The following is a 24,155-nucleotide window of genomic DNA, read 5'->3' as shown; positions in this document are numbered from 1 at the left end:
CGGCCCCTTCCCAAGATAATCTCAGATGATCAAACAGGTTTGATTAAAAATCACCATTCTTTTTTTAATATCTGTCGACTGGCTGATGTGGTTTATTCACCCAGTGATTCTCCGAGTCCGGAGGTTGTTATCTCCTTGGATGCGGAGAAGGCATTTGATAGAGTGGAGTGGGTATACTTGTTTAATGTTTTGGAGAAATTTGGATTTGGCAGAATATTTGTGGCCTGGGTTAAGCTATTATATCACTCACCTTTAGCGTGTGTACAGACAAATTATTTTTGATTGGACTATTTCCCATTAACTCGTGGCACTCATCAAGGCTGCCCATTGTCCCCTCTTCTTTTTGCAATTGCAGTTGAGCTTCTTTCTATTGCACTTAAGTCAACTACATTATTTCCAAGGCGTTAGGAGAGGGGACATGGAACACCGTGTATGCTGACGACCTCTTACTTTATGTTAGTGACCCTGCAGGTAGCAGTCCTGCTATTGTGTCATTATTAGGTCAATTTGGAGCCTTCTCTGTCTATAAACTGAACCTCCAAAAAAGCAAATGCTTTTATTGCCATTTTTAATGCCATTAATAACTTGACCCTACAGATCCAACAGGAATCTTTGCCTTTTCCTTTATCTCAAGATGGTTTTGTATATCTAGGAATACATATTACTCGCTCTTCTACATCTCTGTTTGAAGTTAACTACAGGCCTCAGGTTAGCCAAATGAAGGCTGATTTTGAGAGATGGCGCAGTTTACCCCTTACTATAGCTGGGAGAGTTCAATCAGTGACAATGACTATACTTCCCAGATTTCTTTACTTGTTCCAGTGCTTGCCAGTTTTCTTACCCAAGTTATTTTTCAAATCGGTCGACCAAGCTATAACCTCCTTTATTTGGGAAAATAAGGTCCCAAGGGTTAATAAGCGCATGCTCCAAAGAGGCTTTGACGTAGGTGGAATGGGCCTTCTTAGCTTTATTCATTATTACTGGGCATCGAATATTCAAAAGGTATTATTTTGGCTCCACTGGCCAGATATAAACTGGTGCCTGCTTGAGACATGGTCTTGCCACTCCTCGTCTCTCCCAGCTATTCTTCCTTGCCATTGAAATCCTCTCAATTCACATCTAACCCGGTCGTGCCCTCCACCCTCAAAATTTTTAATCAATTTCGCTGCCAGTATAAGTTCACATCAGCTTCAGTTTTGGGTCCCATTCATAGAAACCATCTGTTTCTTCCCTCAACACTCGATTCAGTTTTTAGACAATGGGGTTTGAATGGTCTTCTGTGCATTAAGGATTTGTACACTGGTAATATATTTGATAGTTTTGATAACCTGCGCCGTAAATATGGCCTTCGGCATAATCGTTTTTTAAAATATCTGCAGATTCACCACTTTGTCAAGGAAAAATTTCCCTCTTTTCCTGATCTACCACCTGCTATGTTGTGAGAAAAATTCACTCTTAGCTTTAATGATAAAGGGCTGATCTCTGTTCTATACTCTCAGCTGATGTCTTTGGAAGTTCAAGATCTAAACAAAACTAAGACTCAGTGGAAGGATGACCTTGGTATGGATCTGGCTGAGGAATGTTGGGCAAAAGCATTGAATAGGGTTCATTCCTCGTCATCATGTGCTAGACTGGAGCTCATACAATTTAAAATTTTACACAGAGTACATTTCAGTAAAGCCAGGCTTGCTGACATATATCCTGGGACAGATGCTGGCTGTGACAGGTGTTCCTTCTCTCCGGCTGGTTAGTGCATGCATTTTGGTCTTGCCCTTGGCTTGATGGCTATTGGGCACTGGTTTTTAAAATTATCAGTGAGGTTTTGGAGGTGACACTGAGACCTTGCCCGCTTATAGCTGTGGCGGATGATGCTTTGGGTTTAAATGCAAACCAGCTGGGTATCGTTGCATTTACATCGCTTTTGGCCTGTAGGAGAACCTCACTGGTCTGGAAATCTGCCACTCCCCCATCTGCTGCTGCTTGGTTAGAGGATGTAATGTTTTTTCTGAAATTAGAAAAGATTAGATTCACTTTGAGGGGGTCTGTGAAAAAGTTCTATTCGAAATGGGGACCTTTCTTGTTATATTTTGGGAGTCTTAAGGAATTACCTACTAGCTGAGGGCATCTGATTGTACTTGGGAAGTTGCCTCTCTTTTAACACGCATATGGTTTACCTCACAGGGTGGCTGATGAATTGTAATATGAGTATATTCTGGATCATATGACATGTTGTGGATGTGTATGGGCCTTCATCTTGAAGTAGTGTGGGGTATGGCTGTGAAATGTCTGTACTTGTATTTGTGAATTGTTGTATTGTAAATACATTAGCTGCCATGGTGTGTTCGGGGAGGTTTGTTTAGGGGTAAGATATTTTAAAAAAAGAATGAGTGAAAGGCTGCCCAAATGGGGTGTTCAAACAGGGTGCAGAAGACAACAATCTGTGCAAATACAAAAGGAAGAAATAATAATATAAATATATAGGCAATAAACAGAAGATGAAGAGTGGGTCTATAGGTTGTCTGAAAATTTCATTGATGGAGCAAGTCAAGTTGAGTGAAGTTATCCTTTTGTTCCTAACATTCCTTTTTTTTTTGCAAGAGCCAAATGTCAAAGAACTTTATTTTCATATTGCAAATCCCTGTCAGCTTCAATGGCCACTGAATAATTATTTCTGAATGACTACTCAAGCTATATCACTAAAGTATTTATTGAGAGCTGGCAAAAATACTTGTACATCTGAAAAGACAAATAAACTTTCAAGGTGCATAAAGTGATTCTGCTGCACAAATGGAACTTCACACCAATAGTTGAAAACCTTTGGCACCTTTTGCCCTTCTCAGCAACTTGTACCTTACAATGTGTCTGTGGAAAAATATCCAGCACTAAAGCACTATGGAATGAGCAATAAATTGTGCTTTTGCCATGATGGAAGGGTGACTGAAGTTTAAGAATTATGATTAGTTTTAAGACAGTTGAGGAAGACAGATATAGGAAAGGGTTTGCAAAGAAAATTCCATCCTGCAGAAGCCGCTCGATGACTGATGATAGGGCGATAAAAGCAGAGTTAATCAGCTAAACAGAGATCAGAGGAGGAGCTGATATTAGGCAATTACAGAGAAAGTAACTGAAAATACAAAGAATGATATTTCAAACCAATTTACACCTATGATGACACAAAGAAAGTCATAAATGAAAACTGAGGAATAAGGTGCAGATAAAAGTACAAAGAGGCTTAAAGCTGAGAAGCTTGGAGTAGTTGGTCTAAAGCAGGGTTTCCCAACCTTTTTTATGCCAAGGATGTATATCATTAAGCTAGGAGCCCATGAACCCCAGGTTGGGAACTACTGGTCAAGAGATTTTCTGCCACTAAACAGCTCTCTAATATTTCCACTATAAGAGGCAGGGACTATGGATTCATGAGAAGCTAGAAGATGCCAATGAAATGGAAAGCCTATATGCACTTTGTAACTTTATATAAGATGCCCAACACCCATAAGAGATTTCTGCTAGCAAGATAGTCTTGCAATGAGGCAGCTGTCATCATGTTGATGCATTTAGCTGAACCAAAACGAGGAGTTTTTAAAACTTGTTTAACTAAATGTGGACGTGGTCCCCACTAGTTCCCAGTGCACAACATTACCTCATGCCTCAATCAAAACTCCACGGGCCACTCCATTTACAGATGCCTACCCTCCCTTCCTCCCACTTCCTATTTATTCAAGATTGGCTGTATAGCCAGAAATAGCCCAGTTATAACAGTGGTCACTGTTGCCTGCAAGATTATAAGCTTGAAACTGAGGGCCAGTTTTGTGAACATCTAGTATCACAATTTAACAAGCCTCTTCTGGAGGGTTCAAAGTAGATTCACGAAGATGATTCTGTGATTGAAAGGTTTAGCGTATGAGAAGCATTTAGTGGCTCTTGGTCTATACTCAATGGAATTCAGAATGGGGGATCTCACTGAAACCTATTGAATATTAAAAGGCTTCAATATTGTGGATGTGGAGAGGACATTTCCTATGGTGGGGGAGTCTTGGACCAACAGACACAGCCTCAGAATAAAGAGACATCCATTTAGAATGGAGAGGAGGAGGAATTTGTTCAGTTAGAGTGTTGAATCTGTGGAATTCATTGCCACAGGTGGCTGTGGAGGCCGTCTTTATGTATATTTAAGGCAGAGGTTGATAGATTCTTGATTGGTCAGGGCATGAAGTATTACAGGGAGAAGGCACGAGATTGTGGCTGAGAGGGAAATGGCAGAAACATGATGAAATGGCAGAACAGACTTGATGGGCCAAATTGCCTAATTCTGCTCCTATATTTTATGGTCATATGATCTATGTGACAATTGACTGCTTCTACCCTAAATACATAAATGTGATAAACTGCTGATGCTTCAAATTGTTTCAAAGAAATTCACTATATTTGTAACTTAACCCTTCCATTTATTACGCATCCATCTATGATGTTATTATTTTATATTAATTACTTGAGTTATTTAGTATATTGGACCTATAGTCTACCTTATGGAATATTAACAATGCAAAAAGAAACATCTGCTTTTTTCGCCAAGAAGTAATGATTCTTAGCAAGTATGCTTAAAGCAGAATCTCCGGCTTGCCAGACAAGAAAAAAGCAAGTTTGGGGCAAATAACATGTTTTGTTTCATGTAAATCTCAGAGGAATTATGTTCTGTTGACAGGCATTTCTTGCATTGCTTTACACATTGTATATTTAGAACATAATTCTGCTGCTTATTTCTCGAATTAATGGTGTTCCAATCATTAAACACCTTCTTTATCGAGAAAGAAGGGGATATAAAATTTTAAAACCGTTTTTTTCATATTATTTATTCCTTGTTGTGTATTTAATATATCTGTAGTATTTGAGTAATATTGTAAATATATTGTTTGATTAAGCATTCTCTGTTTGTTTATTTAATTCATTATGGTTATATGTATGAAGAACACGGATGGCATACATTATCACACTGCCAATTGATAATTATACACCTCGCACTAAGTAAAACTGAAGTTAGGCTCACATTTCAGACTCACCTGTCTTTTCTTTAATTAGTTTAATATTTTGGAATTATAAAGCATAACACTTTATAATTTTATTGGTGTTCCATCTTTTCTTTATCTATATACAGTACTGTGCAAAATTCTTAGGTAAATATAGACAGCTAGGGCACCGAAGACTTTTGCGCATTACTGTATTTGTCAATGTGGAGCGGAAAGTGAGTTTGCATAGCTGGCGGGAGCAGAGGGTGTTGGAAATGGCGGGAGTGGAGTGCCATGGGAGCGGTATGGAATAGTTGGCAGAGAAGGAATGCCAGGGGTGGGGGTTGGCGAGGTGCAGACACACCAGCCCTGGGACACTGGGAAAGTTCAGTTGATTCCAACCAATTGACTTACCGATCATTACAGAATGTCTCTCTGGTGCATCCCGCTCCCTCCCCTTTCCTTCCCTTGTCCTTTATCCATCCATGATTGCCCTCTCCCTGCCTCCTTCCCACTCTCAGTCCACAATAGAGACCCATCTCAGAATCAGGTGTATCGGCACTCAGATACGTCATGATTTTTGCAGCAGTACAGTGCAATACATACAATTACTTCAGTATAGTGCACACCGGCTGTCTAGACGTGCCTAAGATTTTTGCACAATATTGTATAACACCATCTGATAAGGAGATTAATTTTGCTTCATTTCAGGGATTGTGATAGAGACATACCTGATGGCCACCATGGATAATGGAGATTGAAGAGCAAAAAAGTACAGTTGTTGTTTTGGGCCAAATCCCTTCGGCAGGACTGGAGAAAAAACGAGAGGAGTAGATTTGAAAGGTGGGGGGAGGAGAGAGAGAAAAACATCAGGTGATAGGTGAAACATGAAGGGGGATGGACAAAGCAAAGAGCTGGGAAGTTGATTGGTGAAAGAGACAGAAGGCCACGGAAGAAGGAAGAAAGGGACGATGGGAGAAGCATCAGAGGGAAGCGATGGGTGGACAAGGAGATAACATGAGAGAGGCTCTAAGGAATGGGAAATGAAGGGGGGAGGGGTGGAGGCACTACTGGAAGTTTGAGAAATCGATGTTCATGCCATCAGGATGGAGGCTACCCAGACGGAATAGGGTTTCGGCCCAAAATGTCGACTGTGCTTTTTTCCATAGATGCTGCCTGGCCTGCTGAGTTCCTCCACCATTTTGTGTTTGATGCTTGGACTTCCAGCATCTGCAGCTTCTCTTGTTCATGGGGACTGAAGACCCTGTTTTGTCCTCTATAAGCTTGAATTCTCTGATCGCAAAACTCTGCAACGGCGCTGATACCAAACTATATTGGTCTGTCTCATTCCTTTGGGTTCATCAGATGCATGGAGAGGGGGAGCTTGCTACATGGAGAACAGCTTGCTGTCCTATCGTACTGCCTAGGCTTGCATATCTAGACAGATATTTCGCAATATCCATTGTCATCTCTGACCAACGGAGGCCTCATCTCACCATGAATATGACACATTTGAACTTGTGCATCGGTGATCACCTAGAAATCCAACATAAGGCTGCAAAAAATTTTCAAAAGAAGGTGACCTAATCTTCAAAGGTCTGTAAATTAAAGCATTGTTCTGAAATGTAAGCTAATGACATTGATGTGGTGGCTGCATGGTTAAATTATTGAAATAATATCCAACGACTTGGATCACTGATTCTTCCTAGGGAATTTTAATGCCACCAAAGCTGTTGTGGGATTTAAAATCAAAAGGTGAATAATTATGGAATACAATATCGTCATGCAATGTTGGATTGTCATTACAAACCCCTTTGATTCACGAAAATGTGCCTTGAGACCCAGCCATGCAGTAATCCCCTCACTTCAGGGACAATTTGAGATGGTTAGTAAATAATGACTTTGACAGCAATGTCCACATTTTATGAAAGTATAAAAAAGATCTCTATCTACTCTATGGCTACCAATCCCCACTATTTGATTGAATTTCACAAAAACACAGTTAGCAGCATTATATTACTCAATTCCCGACTTGCAGAGGTAGGCCTCCTTGTCTAAATTTGTCCTCATCATGAGCCATCAACACAACTTGCATCCTCCAAATAAAGGGACCCACTTTTGGAGGCAAGTCAGACTTTCACAGGATGCCCCAAGCATTCTCTGATTCTGCTGTGCCCAGGATTTCTGTATTGTTGCTGCAATGATGATAGATCATTGGTAGAACAACAGCAAATATTTATTTCATACCCTGATAACCAAACTGTTTCTACTTCCTTCATAAGTCTCATAAACTTGGCAAACTTTGCAGATTACTATCTAAATGGAGTCAAGTTAGGAAAAGGGGAAGTACAACGAGATCTAGGTGTTCTTGTACATCAGTCAATGAAAGCAAGCATGCAGGTACAGCAGACAGTGAAGAAAGCTAATGGCATGCTGGCTTTTATAACAAGAGGAATTGAGTATAGGAGTAAAGAGGTCCTTCTGCAGCTGTACAGGGCCCTGGTGAGACCCCACCTGGAGTATTGTGTGCAGTTTTGGTCTCCAAATTTGAGGAAGGACATTCTTGCTATTGAGGGAGTGCAGCGTAGGTTCACAAGGTTCATTCCTGGAATGGTGGGACTGTCATATGTTGAAAGATTGGAGCGACTGGGTTTGTATACACTGGAATTTAGAAGGATGAGAGGGGATCTGATTGAAACATATAAGTGTACAATGTCCTGTGTATGTTACTAAAAAGGGCTTCTTTGGTTTGTTACGAGTAGGAATGTTTCTTTGTCTGTTAAATGTTTCTCTCACCGTTGTTTCGCTTTAGAATGGCTGATATGGTAATTGTATTCATTTGTTAATCAATGGGGAATGTTATTGTGTTTTGTGAGGCTGGGAACTTGGGGGAGGGGTTGCGCGGGCTTGGGATGTGAGGAGAGTCGGGAGGAGAGACGGATGAGGAAGGTGGACGGGCACTGGACGGCTCGTAGGACCACCGCGACTGGCGCTAGACGGCTCGTAAGACCACCGCGACTGGCGCTAGACGGCTCGTAAGACCACCGGGTGGTCCCAGGGGGACGACGTGGCTGTCGGATGATTCGTTGATTGAGCTCCTACGATGTGCACTACACTGACTGAACTTTGACAAGTTGGCGCCTTTTGTTTTTTTCTTTCCTTGTATATATATATTGTATTGCCTAATACTTCTTTAGTTAATGTTAGTAAATTCTATAAAGTGTATTTCATAACGGTATTTGGTGTGGAGTTGATACGGTGAGCGGCGCGAGGCATAAACTCGATTCTCACAGCACCTGCGTGTACGGGAGGTGGGTTGGTGTGTGGCTGGATCTCCTTTTCCCCTAGACATATACCAGCCTTTTGGGTAAGTGTTACATAAGATTGTTAAGGGATTGGACACGCTGGAGGCAGGAAGCATGTTCCCGCTGATGGGTGAGTCCAGAACTAGAGGCCACAGTTTAAGAATAAGGGGTAGGCCATTTAGAACAGAGATGCAGAAAAACTTTTTCACCCAGAGAGTGGTAGATATGTGGAATGCTCTGCCCCAGAAGGCAGTGGAGGCCAAGTCTCTGGATGCATTCAAGAGAGAGTTAGATAAAGCTCTTATAGATAGCGGGGTCAAGGGATATGGGGAGAGGGCAGGAACAGGGTACTGATTGTGTATGATCAGCCATGATCACAGTGAATGGCGGTGCTGGCTAGAAGGGCCAAATGGCCTACTCCTGCACCTACTGTCTATTGTCTATTGTCTATTTTACATGGGAATGGTCTGGCAGATTATACACAATGCAGATTAAATTTGCCATGCTCACCGGTGACCTGTCAATGGAAAGTTAGAATTCGGCAAGTTAAACACAATTCAATTGATTTTGGCTCTTGTCAGTTATTTCAATAGTCATGGAGAAAGAACAGAAAGAACAAAAAATATTTTTTTCTTGGTGGCAGAGGAAATAAGTAAGTGTGTGTGGTTCCTTAAAGTTGTGTAGCCAGGTGAGGCAGAGGGGATAAGCTCCCACCACCAATAGAAATCCTCTCAATGACATGCACCTCAAACAGCCTCTGAAAGCCAAATCCTTCTCCTGGTCTTCACATGTGGCTTATGTACTGTCCCACAGTCAGGACAAGGGGCAACGGTGGGTTACTGGTGGTGATTCAGGCAGGTGGGGCTCGTCAGCTGTAGTTTGCTGCTCATCTAGGAGAAGAAAAATTCTGAGCTCAAAGCTACGCTGCCTTGCGGCTATACCCACTCATGGGGAAGGCTTCGGGAGTGAACCGCAAGATAAAAACCAGAACTGGAGTCCCTAAGGCAGTCCTACATCAAGTTCAGCACTGACTGGCAACCCCTGCGATGCCACTGGTGCCAAACTGTATCGGTCTCTGCCATTCCTTTGGATTTATCAACTGCATGGAGAGGGGAAGTCTGTAACACGGGCAACAGCTTGCTCTCCATATTGTACTGCCCTGGTCTGTGTATCATGTAGACAGCAGAGACGCAACATCCATGGTTGATTCTGATCAACAGAGGCCTCAGGGAGTAAATGTGTGTTTGGAGATTTAGAGGGAATCTGAGGTGAGACTTTTTCACAGAGAAAGTGATTGGAATCTGGAACACACTGCCTGACGAGGTGGGAATTTTCTTAACATTTAGGATGCATCTATAAGCAAACAATTATTACATTCTCATAAGGCATAGAAGCAGAATTAGGCCATTCAGCCCATTGAGTCTGCTCTGCCATCCCATCATGGCTGATACCCATTCTTCCAATTTGTCTAAGTCCCGCTGCAATTGCATTGCTTCCTCAGCACTACCTACCCCTCCACCTAACTTTGTATCATCTGCAAACTTTGCCACAAAGCCATCAGTTCCATTTTCTAAATTGCTGACAAACAACATGGAAAGTAGCAGTTCCAATACTGACCTGTGAGGGAACACCACTAGCAGTTAACCAGAAAAGGCCCTCTTTGTTCCCACTCACTGCCTCTTGCCTGTGTGGTGAACTACATATACCTGTCTGGACATGCCCCCCGCTGACTGCTTCTGTGGCTCCTCCCACTGACCGTGGCTCCTCCCACAGACCCAGGTATAAAGGCAATTGAGGCCTGAGCCCGGCCCTCAGTCTGCAGGATGTAGTATGGTGGTCAACTACTGCTTGTTCTTTCTTCCAGTCAATAAAAGCCGATATCTCGCCTTCGCGTCTCAGAGAGAGTTATTGATGGTGCATCAGTTTTATTGACTGGAAGTTTTAAAACATGGAAAGCGTTTTACGTCCGGAAAGATTGGATTTGGACCCCCAATACCCTGAAGCAGCTCTTGCCTTTGAACTCTGGCTTGCATGCTTCCACTCATACTTGGAGGAGGTTCGTGCAACTGACCCCGCTGTTATGCACCGAATTCTCCTCTCGAGGGTCACCCCGAAAGTTTACTCACTTATCAGAGGGCTGCCGACCTATGAAGGGGCACTGGACGCCCTCAAAAGACAGTACCTGCGGCTGGTGAACACCGTCTACGCAAGACATCGCTTAGCTACGCGACGGCAGCGGCCTGGAGAATCGAGCGCCGAGTTTCTCTGAGCCATACAGACACTCATGCGGACTTGCGACTGCAAAACACTCACGGTGGAACAGCATGAGGAGCTCCTCGTACGAGACGCCTTTGTTACAGGAATCAGGTCAGTGTACGTGCGCCAGTGGCTACTGGAAAATGCCAATCTTACCTTACACTCGGTGATCGAGATGGCCGACACGCTGGAGGCTGCTCTGCACAACGCTGACGCTGTCCAGCCGCGCGATTCCCCGCCAGTTCCATGGACACCTCAGACCCCGCCGCAAGCGAATTCGCCAACGCTGCTGCCAGTCACGATTCCACAAATTCCCCGAACCCGACCACAGCTGCTGCCAGTCAAAAGCCCACGCAGTGTTACTTCTGCGGACTCGAAAAGCACCCCCGAAAACGCTGCCCGGCCCGAGAAGTGACCTGTTCCAGCTGCGGGAAGAAGGGCCATTTCGCCAAGGTCTGTAAGTCTAAACCACGAGCGGGGTCGGGCAGCGCTGCGTGTGAGGCATGGGGGCCGCCATCTTGCCTGCCCGGATGGGGGCGGCCATCTTTGTCGGCACCAACTCGCCCCGCCCCCGACCCACCGGTGCTTACTGGGCACCAAGACGGCAGTTCAACTCTGGCCACCGTAACCCTCGACCAAAGCGCCCCACACCAGCTTGCAAGTTCAATGATGGACATCCTGGTGGAGGGGCACAGGACTAGCTGCCTGTTTGACACAGGCAGCACTGAGAGTTTTATTGACCCGGACACAGTGCAATGCTGTGGACTCGTGACACGGCCGGTAAGTCAGAGGGTCACCTTGGCTTCTGGATTGCATTCCACAGACATCCGGGTGGGTTGTGTAGCGACATTGGTGGTGCAGGGCACAGAATATCGGAACTTTGCGCTACTAGTCATGCCTCAACTGTGCGCGCCTGTGCTATTGGGGCTAAACTTCCAGAGCCACCTCGAAAGTGTGACTATGGCATATGACGGGCCCCTCCCACCACTCACTGTCAGGAATCCTCAGTTTTGTGGGACCTCGCCATATACCCCACTACTGACCACACAGACACCGAACCACACATCCCACCCAGCACCATGCCGACAGCTGCGCTACTGACACCACTTGCAGCCTCTCCACCCTCAAGATCCCTCCCCCACCGCTGTTTGCCAACCTGATCCCCGACTGTAAACCTGTGGCAACTAAAAGCAGGAGGTACAGCGCGGGGGACAGGGCCTTCATTATGTCGGAGGTGCAGTGGCTGCTCAGGGAGGAGATCATCGAGCCAAGCACAAGCCCTTGGAGGTCCCAGGTGGTTGTTGTTCGGACCCGGCAGAAAAATAGGATGGTCGTGGACTATAGTCAAACCATCAATAGGTTCACGCAGCTTGACGTGTACCCCCTACCCCGCATCGCGGATATGTTCAACCAGATAGCTCAGTACAAGGTGTACTCGACCATAGACCTGAAATCCGCTTACCCTTGTTATGAAACCAGTAACTGGTTTCACTTACCAGCAAAGATAGATATGTCAGTTGAAGTCCAATGGTACTATTTTCAAAAGTTTTATTAATAAAGGGGCACAAAAATTAAGGTTAATACAAACATTCAGATAACATGCGTCAATACTCAATCTAAAACGCAGGTACATTAATAATCACTCAGAAATAAGCTCTTTCGTTGTCTAGGGTATAATACTGAGTCCAATTGGAAATATAAAGAGTCACTCTGCAGTCTGCAGGCTTTTCCCTTTTGGTTTCACGTGTTGGAGAGAGAGAGAGATAAACGGAAAAACTTGCCCAAAACATCCATGGAATCAGGGGAGCGATCTTCCCCGTTGTTAGTTAAAAGCGATCTTCCGTTGGTTCCAGCCACAAACCCCGCATTTGGAATTTAACGCACGTGGCTTACTTCAAAATGGCTTCCCGTTCCCACGGGAAGCGGTATCGTGCTTCTTGGTGTTTCCTTGGTGCGTCTGAGGGTCGTCCTCTTTCAGACCCTTCTTTATACTGCCTCACGGGATCTCAGGTGTCAATCAGGTTGCAGGTGATGCAATCTCTCTCTCAACCAGCCCACTTTGCCCGAGGGCTTTACAATGTCCCTGCGAGTTGGCACGTCTGCAGTTCCCAGGTGTCTCCTGAGAACAATGCCACAGTCACCAGCTTTTGTCCCTGTGGAATGCGGTATCCAGCACGTCGCTGTCTTTCCATTTCCTGTGTCCATTCAGCCTGTCTCTCTCTCTCTCTTGCTCTCTCTCTCTCGGGTCATTGACCCCCCTTTCACTAGGGCTGTTGCAATTCTCACAAAGGAGGGGGCTGGTATCATAACACCATCAACTCCCCATCCGCCCAGAGGACCGCCCCTACACCGCCTTCGAGGCGGGCGGCAGGCTCTATCACTTCCTGCGCGTCCCATTCGGTGCCACAAATGGTGTCTCGGTCTTCCAGAGGGAAATGGACCGGATGGTGGACCAGTGCCAACTGAAGGCCACATTTCCCTATCTGGATAACATCACCATCTGTGGTCACGACTGGTCGGATCACAACGCCAACCTCCAACGATTTTTCCAAGTGGCCAAAGCCCTGAACCTTACTTAAAATAGGGACAAGTGTGTGTTCGGAACCACCCGACTCGCTATCCTTGGGTATGTCATGGAGAACGGGGTCATTGGCCCTGATCCCGACCGTATGCACCCCCTGTTAGAACTCCCTCTTCCCACCACTCTCAAAGCCCTCAGATGGTGCCTGGGCTTCTTTTCCTATTACGCCCAATGGGTCCCCCATTACGCAGACAAGGCCCGCCCCCTGGTCAAGTCTACCACTTTTCCCCTCTCTGCCGAGGCCTGCGCGGCCTTCAGCTGCATTAAAGGGGACATTGCCAAAACAACGATGCATGCGGTGGACGAGACCATTCCCTTCCAAGTAGAGAGTGACGCCTCCGATTTCGCGCTTGCTGCTACCCTCAATCAGGCAGGCAGGCCAGTAGCATTCTTTTCTCATACCCTTCAAGGCTCTGAAATTTGGCACTCCGCGGTGGAGAAAGAAGCCCAGGCCATAGTGGAAGCTATTAGGCACTGGAGGCACTATCTCGCTGGCAAAAGGTTCACCTTGCTGACTGACCAGCGCTCAGTTGCGTTCAAGTTCAGCAACCAACAGCGGGGCAAAATCAAAAATGATAAAATTTTGCGGTGGAGAATAGAACTCTCCACCTACAACTATGATATCCTGTACCGGCCTGGAAGGCTCAATGAGCCCCCTGATGCCCTATCCTGGGGAGTGTGTGCCAGCGCGCAGCTCGACCAGCTATACGCCCTCCATGCACATCTTTGCCATCCGGGGGTCACCCGATTTTACCATTTCGTGAAAGCCCGGAACCTGCCGTACTCCCTTGAGGACATCAGGACGATGACCAGGGACTGCCAAGTCTGCGCTGAGTGCAAACCGCACTTCTACCGTCCTGAAAAGGTGCAACTTATCAAGGCCACCTGCCCCTTTGAGCGACTGAGTGTTGACTTTAAGGGCCCCCTTCCCTCCACCGATCGCAATGTCTACTTTCTCAATATTATCGACGAGTACTCACGGTTCCCCTTTGCCATCCCCTGCCCCGACACCACTACCACGTCTGTCATAAAAGCCCTGCGCCAGCTCTTCACTCTGTTCGGATATCCCTGCTATATCCACAGTGATAGAGGGTCCTCCTTTATGAGTGACGAGCTGCACCAATACCTGCTGGCTAGGGGCATTGCTAATAGTCGGACCACGAGTTATAATCCCCGGGGAAATGGAGAGGTGGAGAGGGAGAATGCCACAGTGTGGAAGGCCACACTTTTAGCCCTTAAGTCAAAAGGGTTGCCGGTCTCCCGATGGTTGGATGTCCTCCCTGAGGCACTCCACTCTATCCGCTCCCTGTTATGTACGTCCACCAATGCCACCCCTCACAAATGCCTATTCTCTTTTCCCAGGAAGTCTGTCACTGGGACCACCCTACCAGCTTGGCTGACGTCCCCAGGACCAGTGCTGCTCCGGAAACATGTGAGGAGAGAGGGTTCACCTTCTACATGCAAACCCCCAGTATGCTTACGTGGTCTTACCTGATAGGCGGGAGGACCTGGTCTCCGTCCGCGACCTGGTGCCCGCAGGAGCAGCAGACCACTACCCCGAACACTCCACGGTAACTATGAACCCTGTACCCGAGGTGACACCGCGCACACCGAGCCCTACACAGACTCCTCACGACACTCCTATACCGGGCGTCTCGCACGTGCATATACCAGGCGCCTCGCACACGCATGAGGGATCACTGACACCTAGTGGGCTGACACCTCCAGTTAGGCCGGAACCAGCACAACCGCCATCTCCGGTGCAATCACCACCGGCACCTGTGCAATCACAGCCGGTGCTACGTAGATCGCAGCGACAGATTCGACCACCTGATAGACTTAACCTGTAAATATACTTGTAAGAAACTTCGCCCCATGGGGACTCTCTTTTAAAACAAAGAAGGGGTGAATGTGGTGAACTACATATACCTGTCTGGACATGCCCCCTGCTGACTGCTCCTGTGGCTCCTCCCACAGACCCCGGTATAAAGGCGATTGAGGCCTGAGCCCGGCCCTCAGTCTCCAGGATGTAGTATGGTGGTCAACTACTGCAGTCAATAAAAGCCGATATCTCGCCTTCACGTCTCAGAGAGAGTTATTGATGGTGCATCAGCCTGTCACCCAGTAAACCTGCCCGCAAGAATATTCGTCCCACTCATTTACACTTGTGTACTGAAAATGACATTAATCAGTCTTGAATTTGAATTAACAAGGCCATGAGGGTCATGGATAAATGGGAATTGTATAGGTAAGTATAATGACAGGCATGGTGTGCTGGAAAGCTTATTTTACTGTGCTGCTTGACCTTATGACAATATGCTTCTATATTCAAATAAGAACTAACAGGCTGTAGTGAGGAAGAGTGCCAATTGTGTAGTTAAGCTCAAATAACACTTACAAAAAGATTAGAAGATGTAATTTTTGATTGTATTTAAAGCTACCAAAAGTTGGGAGTCTGCTGTAAAGAAAACTTTCCTAGCAATTGAAATCTATTTGACAATAGTAATATGTAAGTGCCTTATATTAATGTCACAAAAGCTACTTGAAGGTTTGTGGAGATTGAATTAGCTGCAAGAAACTTCTTTTCAGGTTCAGAGAGAATATTATCTCATAATATGGCAGTCAACAATGATAGCTTCACATCTTGGGATGCAGTGTTTCGGGAAATCAAGCTTCATGTCAATGAGTGATATATTTAAAGAATCGTGACAGCCTTAACTGCTTACAGTTCTTGTTATTGTAAATGCAATTATTTCAATTTGTTTATTGAACAAATTGTCTTTCCACATAATGAGTGGGCTGCTGTGTATTTCTTTTTGAGCTGTGCATCTTAAAAGCTTATTATTAAGTCCATAAATTAATCTGTAGCAATGCAAAGTCTATGTTTAGTGGGATAGAACTTCTCAAGTTATAAATTGCATGGGCTGTCAGAGAGGGATCAATCAGGCTCTTTGTACCAAAATGCACAGACATTTTAGAAAGCAGCATATTTTTTAAAAATTGTAAATTAGTTTAATGGACCAGATTGTTCTCAATGTTGCCTGTGTTGTAAACTTACTTCCCAAAGGCTACACATGGCCACACTTAGACAGCTGAACAAATCCCAACATGCACAGGGACTTGTTGCTGTGGTAATTCCTCAAGTGGCAGCAAAGCCTCATGTGGTTCAAGGTTCAAAGTAAATTTATTATCAAAGTACGTATGTTTACCATATATTACCCTGAGATTCATTTTCCTGCGGGCATTTCCAGGATAAAAATAATGGCAGCACATAGCAGGGATTTCTAGCAGCTTGTGTGGTAAAATACCATTTTCACTGTTTCAAAATAACTTGCAGTCAGAGATGTTTGGAAACAGTTAAAATATATCTGATTACTTAAGTAATATCAGTTATTTTAAATAATTGATGACATCGATGACGGCCCATTCACCATTGAGGAGCTGAAGAAGGTCAAATGTACACTCAAACAGGGCAGGAGCACTGGACCAGATGGGATACCACCAGATGTCCTGAAGAACTGCAACCTGGATGACATCTTGCTGGACATATGTAATACGGCACTGATGAAAGGTGACAAACCAGAACAGTGGTCACTCTCAAACATTGTCCCTGTCCCCAAGTCTGGATCCCTCACAAAGACAGATAACTACCGTGGTATCAACTTGACCTGTATCTTAGCAAAACTATACGATCGGATGATCTCAAACAAAATTTGCATTGTCATTGACCCTAAGCTAAGATTCAATCAGAATGGTTTTCGGCAGAAACGCACAACAGTAATGCAAATACTTGTTCTCCGTAGAATCATCGAGGAAGTCAAGAAGAACAACCTACCAGCTGTGCTTACTTTCATTGATTTTCGCAAAGCTTTTGACTCTATTTACCGAGGTAAAATGCTGAAGATCCTGAAAGCTTACGGAGTACCAGACCATCTACTGAGAGCAATAGAGTCCAGCTATACCAAGACCATGGCAAAAGTTGTATCACCAGACGGAGAAACAGCAGTGTTCGAGCTCCTAGCTGGTGAGCTGCAATGAGGCACTCTGGCACCCTACATCTTTATAATCGTCCTTGATTACATTCTATGTCAAGCTACCAAAGATCAAGACAAGCTTGGTTTTACCATAAAACCAGGACAAGCCAAAAGGGTCAGACCAGTTACGCTCACAGATCGCGATTTTCAGATGACATAGACTTGCTCTCTGACCAGATGGAGGAAGCACAGCAGCTACTGACAAAAGTGGAAATTGAGTGCAATAAAGTTGGACTTCACCTAAATGCTAAAAAGACAGAGTACGTGGCGTTCAACTGCGACAAAGGTATTTTCAAGACTGTAAAGAATGATACCATTAAGGAAGTCTTAGACTACAAGTACCTCGGGTCAAGAATGCTGAGTTTGGAGAAGGACATAAAGATACAGAAGCCGCTGGCATGGAGGGCTGTGAACGACATGAAGGAAATCTGGACGTCAAACCTGACCAGAGGCTCAAAAAGAGGATCTTCATGCAGTCATAGAGTCCATTCTCACGTATGGATGTAAGATGTGGAGACTCACCAAGACCATGTGAAAGTCACTAGATGGTTGCTATACATGGATGCTCTGGATGGCTCTTGATGTGAGTTGGCAACAGCACATGACGAGCGTTGAGCTCTATGATGACCTACCGATGCTCACTACTAAAATCGAGGTGAGAAGACTGCAACTAGTGGGGCAGTGTCTACGCCACCCTGAGCTACCTGCCAGCCTAGTCATCACATGGGAGCCCAAGCATGGAAGGATGAACTCTGGGAGCCCTCCCAAGACTGTGGTCAACACGCTCCGAGAAAATAGTGATGCGGCTAATGTAGATGAACTAAACACTCTGATGAGGGAGAGGAAGGAATGGAGAGTCCATCATTGTGCCTGACGCCGGCCCTCTAGGTCTAAGTCAACATAGTGAGTAGAATTATTTTAAAAGTAATTAATTTGAATTAAATTATTTTATTTAAAAATACAACATATATAAATAAATTCAAAAATTAAAGTTCAAAGTTAAAAGTATTTTTTTATCAAATACATATGTATCATTGTATACAACCCGGAGATTCATTTCCTTGTGGACATGCTCAGTAAATTCATCATAGAATAATGACCAAAATAAAATCAATGGCAGACTCCCCCCACCCCCACCACACAACTTGGGTGTTCAACAAATGGTGCAAACACAAAAGATAATAATTATTATTAAATAAGCAGGATTACTTAGAACATTTTTTTAAGAAAGGATAGTCCTGACTGACATCACCTACCTTTCCAACACAATCTTGTAACCCACTACACTGAACCACCAGGTTCAGGAACAGTTATCACCCCTCAACTCCATCAGGCTCTTGAACCAAAGGGAAAAAGTTCACTCAGCTTCACCTGCCCCATACACCATATGCCTTCTTAACCACACAGTCAACCTGCACAGCAGCTTTACCAACACGAACCCCAAGGTCTCTCAGATCCTCCACACTGCCAAGAGTCTTACCATTGAGTGGCAGAGGACATACAGTTTGGTACCAGAAGTGTCGCACGAGTTGTCAGTCAGCATTGAACTCAACATAGGGCAGCCTTAAGGACTCTATCTCTGGATTATTCCCTTGGGGTTTACTCTCGAAGCCTTCCTCATCATTGGGTATAGCTGCAAGGTAGCAGGGTTTGGAGATCAGAATTTTCTTTCTCTTTGATGAGCTGCCAAACACAGCTGATGAGTCCCATCTGTCCAGAGTGACTGGTCTTAAGACACCAGTAATCCACTTTGCCCTTGTCCTGTCAATAGCCGGGCTTAGTAACCAAGCCACACGTGATGGCCCGGAGCTGGAGCTGGTTGTCAGAGGCTTTTGAGACACATACCATTGGGAGTTTTTAATAGGTAGTGGAGGCTTATTCCCATTACCACCCCAGCTACAACAACCTTAAAGAACCTTTCAGAACTGAAGTTCTAAGATACAAGTTTAAAATTCATTGTTTGGATTGAAGTGAAATGTTAACATTTGGATGAAACATTGACAAGAAGATCTATGAAAGAAGTTGAATATTTTTCATTTGTACAGGATCTTAAAGGTATTATCTTGTACCCTAGCAGTCCATGGCATTACTTCAGAACCTTAGATTAACTGCTGCATTTCAATAAAAAGCAGTTTTCCTAAAGACAATTTGCACCCACCTGTTCTGGGCCATATGGCATGTTGTTGAGTGATTCAATTTGAAACAGTTTTCATTGCGGTTTCTTCTGCTTGAGTTGTACTTTGTATGGTTTGCAAGATAGTGACAGATTGCATGACTTTACAGTATAAATTCAATAATTATCACTTCTGATATAAAGTCTGTGTTTTATTTGATTTTGGTAGGTTGCATAATGTTGATACACTGAAATAAACCATGAAGAGGGCATGCAGCTAATGGCTTAAAATTTGTTTAGAATACCTGACAGCAGACATCAGAAATCCATGAATTCATAAAGAATGTAATTTTTTGTGACTTTTAAAAAGCCATAACATAATTGTGTGGTGCTGAGGTTCCAAGAGCAATGCCATCCGGAGCTGTGCTCCTGGTAGGGTCGAAGGTGAGGACAAAGAACAATCCAACCAAGACCTCAACGGTGGACAGGTGGACAAAGTTACTTCAAACTCAATGGCTGTGAAGGCGGATGGCTGCAACAAATCCATCAGCTCCAGTGTCATAGAGACATTGAAACATAGAACAGTACAGGATGGAAATAGGCCCCTCGGCCCATCTAGTCTGTGCTGAATCATTCAAACTGCCCATCTTCATCAATCTGCACCAGGAGCATACGCTTATCATCCATATACCTATCCAAACTTCTGTTAAATGTTGAATTTAAGCTCACATGCACCACTTGCACTGACAGCTCATTCCACACTCTCACAACCCTCTGAGTGAAGAAGTTTCCCCTCATGTTCTCCTCATACTTTTCACCTTTCACCCTTAACCCATGACCTCTTGTAGTCCCACCCAAGCTTAGAGGAAAATATTCACAATTTTTTTATCGCTGGTTAAATTATTTCCAGAAGTGATTAGAAATTAACATTTTCATAGATGCTGTCTGAGCTGCTGAGTTGCTCCAGCATCTTGTGTGCATTTCTCTGGATTTCCAACATCTGCAGAATTCCTTGTGTTTAGAAATTATTTGCTTTGATTGCACATTAAAAAATTAGCTGCTTTTATTAAAATTCACCTTCAAATCTGGCACATTATTGCATAACCATCTGAAATGACTAGCGTTTGTGTCTGGATGCCAGTGATTGAATATTACAGATTAGAATCAGGATTCAATAGATTAGTCTTGAATTATATGGATAGGAGTAAAATATTTGATAGAAGGCTAAATGAATGTGGCTAAATTATGTCGGATGAAGTTCAAAGTAAGAATATATGAGACATTCCTTGAATCATTTTACCCAGTGTAGGAATGTCAGATACTATGGGGCATAGATTTGGGGTGCCAGGAGAAACATTTAAAGGAGAAGCATGGAATGTGCTGTCAAGTGTGGGGGTGGAAGCAGACATGAAGCAGACGCATTCAGACGGTACATCAGCATGCAGAGAATGGTGTTGTGGAGACGTGGATCATGTGTTTCCTGGATCTGCTCCAGTTTGCTTTCCACCACAATAGGTTAACAGTGGACATGATTTCTCTGGATCCTCACTCTGCTCTGGACAACAAAAACTCATACATCAGGTTCATTGACTACAGCTTGGAGTTCAACACAGTCATCCCATGCACACTTCATGAAGCTTCAAGACCTTGGGCCTCTGCATATCCCTCTGCAATTGGGTGTTCAACTTCCTCATCAGCAAACTTCAATCAGTGGGGATTGGTAACAACGTCTCCACTTCATTGATCATCGATACAGGTGCACCTCAAGGCTGCATATTTTCTATCTATAACTTTGTGGCTAAACACAGATTCAATGCCATCTTCAAATCTGAAAATATGCCTTTGATGTTGGATGGATCACAGCTGTTGAAGAGTCAGTTTACTCAAGCGAGATAGGTCACCTGGTGGAGTGGAACTGCAACAACAACCTCTCCCTCAACATCAGCAGAACCAGAGAGCTGATTGTTGACTTCAAGAAGAGGAAGGAAAGCAAATATTGTACCAGTCTTTGAAATCAGCAGTGGAGAGAGTCAGCAATGGCAAACCACTTCTGTAGAATAATCATGCTCACAGATAGACCATCATAACACATGCTATACTGTTACGGACTCAGCAACAATAAATATATGAGTGAGGCAGGGGTTTTTATAACAAATAAAACATTTATTAAACACTGAAAAACACACCCCCAAAAAATAAACAAATCACTAACGTAACCAGAAATCAGCTGCTGTGCGGCAGCTTAAACAGTTCTTAAAGCAATGAAGCTTAAACAGTTCTTAAAGTGATGTTGCAAAAACAGTTCTTCAAAGTAGTATTGCAAAAGTTCAAAATGCTTACAGTCCATTTAAGGAGAGACTTTTTAAGACGATTTAAATTCTCTTTCATGTCGTGTTGTTGTGGTTCCCAGTCGAACTACTTTTCCCACGAAGAATTTTACGAAGATGAAAAATGAAATGGCTTAAAGGCACTGACCTTTCCTTTACAAAACTGTACTCAATCCTTTCTGCTATTTCACAGGGATTAACACGAGCACAGTCAACAAATTCCTTCCGAATGAGGATCAAACAAGGTCGAACCTGTTTCACTGTCGAAATCGACTTTCCTCGATCTTTTAACTCCCAAACTCTGATCTTCACTCTCCACTGATTCTCAACTAGCAGTATTATAAAGAAACTGCTGGCAATGACCTTTTAAACTTTAGGCATTAAATAAAACTCCATCTTTCAACTAAACTGCATCATAACATTAAATCATGCAGTGGCATGAAGTCAACATGGCAAATCCAGCCACAAACTGCCCCTCCTCACAGGGAGGGGTCCTCCTTTTATACCCTGTAAAAAAAAACTGTCACATGACCTCTACTGGCAGAAAAATGACGTCACTCCACCATCACAAGACCATTACCTCAAGTCCAGTATAGCTTCAACACCTGTCACGTGACAAGTACACCACTGTCACGTGTCACGGGTACGTAACAATACGGCATGGCACATAATGATGATGGTGGTTGTATCATAGTCTGGTATGGCAATTTGAATATGCCGGAATTTAAGAAGCTGCAAAGACTCGTGGACATCAAAGGCACACCCCCACTATCGGTATTATCTACTGGAGGTGCTATCTGAAGAGGGAACTCTAGGTTAATGATTCCCTCTTCAGATAGCACCTCCAGTAGATAATACCGATGGTGCTGGTGGGCCTTTGATGTCCCACATCAATAAAACGAGAACATTTTCCTTTGTCTTTAATGATTTGTCCGTCCTATTTCCTCCAAATAGATAGAATACAGCTGAAGTTCTGTCCAATTTTTATTTCTTAAAAATAAACTGAAGGTCTGAGTATTGGCACCCTCCCAAGCATGAACTTCCCAAAATTCTGTTTACCTTTATAACAGAAAAATGCTGGAAAAACTCAGCAGGCAGATGGCATTACTGAGGGGTAAACAAAGTTGGCCTTTCTCTTTGCTGACCCAATACATTCATAGGCTCCATCTCACTTTCACTCTGAGCTCTCTGATTTTGGCCTTTTACTCTGTTCCAATGAAGTAGGAAATCATAGAAAATAACAGCATAGAAACAGGCCCTTCTGTCTCTCTAGTCTGTGCTGAACCATTTAAACTGCCTATTCCCATCAACCTGTACCAGGACCACAGGCCTCCATACCCCTACCTACAATGTACTTATCCAAACTTATCTTAAATGTTGAAATCAGGCTCACATGCAACAATTGTGCTGGCAGATCATTCTGTACTCTCACGACCTTCTGAGTGAAGAAGTTTCCCCTCATGTTCCCTTTAATCTTTTCATCTTTCACCCTTAACCCATGACCTTTGGCTGTAGTCCCACCCAGGCTCAGTGGAAAAGGTAACGTCCAGCATCTGCAGATTTTCTGGTCTCAATGGAAATAGCCTGCTTGGATTAACCTTATCTTTTCCCCCTCATAATTTTGCTTACCTTGATTAAATCTCTTCTCAGTCTTATATATTCCAAGCAATAAAATCCGAATCTAATCAATTTTTCCTAATAAGTCAAGTCCACCAGACCTAGCCACATCCTTGTAAATTTTATCTGTACCTCTTCAATCTTATTTACATCTTTCCTGTAGGTAGGCACCTAAAACTGCACACAATTCTTTAAATTAGTTCCCACTAATGTCTTATACAACTTCAACACAACATCCCATACCCCTACCCTACACAACATCACTCTTGATTAAGGGTTTCGGCATGAAACATCATCACTACCTCCTCCCATAGATGCTGTCTGGCCTGCTGAGTTCTGCCAGCATTTTGTGTTTTTATCCCATCTCTTGTACTCAATGCTTTGAATTATGAAAGTTAAAGTGCCAAAAGCTTTCTTTATGATTTTACCAACCTGTGATGCCACTTACAATGAATTATGGACCTGTACTCCCAGATCCCTTTGTACCAGCTCACTCCTCAGTGTCCTACCACTCATTGTGTAAGGACAACCCTGGCCTGTCCTACCAAAGTACAACACTTCACACTTGTCTGTATTAAGTTCCATCTGCCATTCTTCAGCCTATTTTTCCAGCTGGTCCAGATCCTGATCCGAGCCATGGTAGCCTTCCTCACCATTCACTACACCTCCAGTCTTGGTGTCATCCACAAAATTGCTGATCCAGTTAAGTGAGTAAGAAACAACATGTGACCTTTAACTAGGGATGTTACATCCCTTCATCCCTTATCTTGCCATTCCATGTCTCCCAGCACCTCATCATCCTATCCCCTGTCCCCCATTCCCCAACCCCCAACTATGGCGATGCAAATATAAATAAATAGTTATAAATAATGAGAACATAAAGTAACAAGATAAAGAGTCCTTAAATTGTGATCATTGG

This window comes from Hemitrygon akajei, chromosome 5 (genome assembly GCF_048418815.1).
Source record: "Hemitrygon akajei chromosome 5, sHemAka1.3, whole genome shotgun sequence".
Classification (NCBI taxonomy): Eukaryota; Metazoa; Chordata; class Chondrichthyes; order Myliobatiformes; family Dasyatidae; genus Hemitrygon; species Hemitrygon akajei.
Note: the sequence above shows the minus strand (reverse complement) of the source record.